The sequence below is a fragment of the Cebus imitator genome, unplaced genomic scaffold, assembly GCF_001604975.1.
Source record: "Cebus imitator isolate Cc_AM_T3 unplaced genomic scaffold, Cebus_imitator-1.0 Scaffold445, whole genome shotgun sequence".
NCBI classification, from domain to species: Eukaryota; Metazoa; Chordata; class Mammalia; order Primates; family Cebidae; genus Cebus; species Cebus imitator.
Window position 1 is genome coordinate 1,252,099 of NW_016107760.1, and position 1,405 is coordinate 1,253,503.

Here is a 1,405-nt window from a genome sequence, read left to right on the forward strand (position 1 = left end):
GATCTTTTGATTTTGGTACTCTAGGTTGTGCAAAGGCAGAGGAAAGAAAAAACAAAAAGGCAGCATTTTCTTCTTTTTTGAGACAGGGTCTTGCTTCGTTATGCAGGCTAGAGTGCAGTGGCGCGATCACAGCTCACTGCTACCTCCACCTCTCACATTCAAGTGATCCTGCCACCTAAGCCTCCCGAATGGCTGGGACTACAGTCATGTGCCACCACACCCAGCTAATTTTTTATTTTTGTAGAGATGGGGTCTCATTATATTGCCCAGGCTGGTCTCAAACTCCTGGGCTAAAGTGATCCTCTCGCCTCAGCCTCCCAAAGTGCTGGGATTACAGGTATGAGCCATGGTGCCTGGCCGAGGCAGCATCTATATATTCCTGAATGCACACATGGATTCTTTCTGAAAACAATTGTTGTTTGTAATATAAAAAATAATACAGCCGGGCGCTGTATTATTGTACCAACTTCTTTCAGACCAGATATCTCAGATGTTTATCATTTTCTTCCTTCTTACAGTTTAAAAAAAATGTTTTGTTGGGCGCGGTGGCTCACGCCTGTAATCCCAGCACTTTGGGAGGCCAAGGTGGGCAGATCATGAGGTCAAGGGATCAAGACCATCCTGGCCAACATGGTGAAACCCTGTTTCTACTAAAAATACAAAAATTAGCTGGGCATGGTGGCACACGCCTGTAGTCCCAGCTACTCAGGAGGCTGAGGCAGGAGAATTGCTTGAACCCAGGAGGTGGAGGTTGCAGTGAGCCAAGATTGCACCATTGCACTCCAGCCTGGGCGACAGAATGAGACTTCATCTCAAAAAAACAAAAAAAGATGTTTCCTCCTACTCCTTTGCCTAGTATTAATTTATATTTATCTAATAATAAAATTAAACATTAGTTCCTATGTTTACTGACCACTTGAATTTTTTCTTCTGCAAACTGACTATTCATGTCCTTTACCGACTTTCTTATCTTTTTTTTTCTTTGAGAAGGAGTCTCTTCCTGTGGCCCAGGCTGGAGTGCAGTGATGAGATCTCGGCTCACTGCAACCTCCACCTCCTGGGTTCAAGTGATTCTCCTGCCTCAGCCTCCCAAATAGCTGGGATTACAGGCACACAACACCACACTTGGCTAATTTTTGTATTTTTAATAGAGACAGGGTTTCGCTGTGTTGGCCAGGCTGGTCTCGAACTCCTGACCTCAGGTGATCTGGCTGCCTTGGCCTCCCAAAGTGCTCGGATTACAGGTGTGAGCCCCTGCACTTGGCCTACCCATTTTCTTATTGAGAAATTTCATCTTACTGATTTATGAGAGCTCTTTTTATAGTAAGTATATTTATCCTTACCCTATCATGTATCCTACAAACATTTTACTATTATTTTTCTTTTGACTTTATAATTTTTTTTT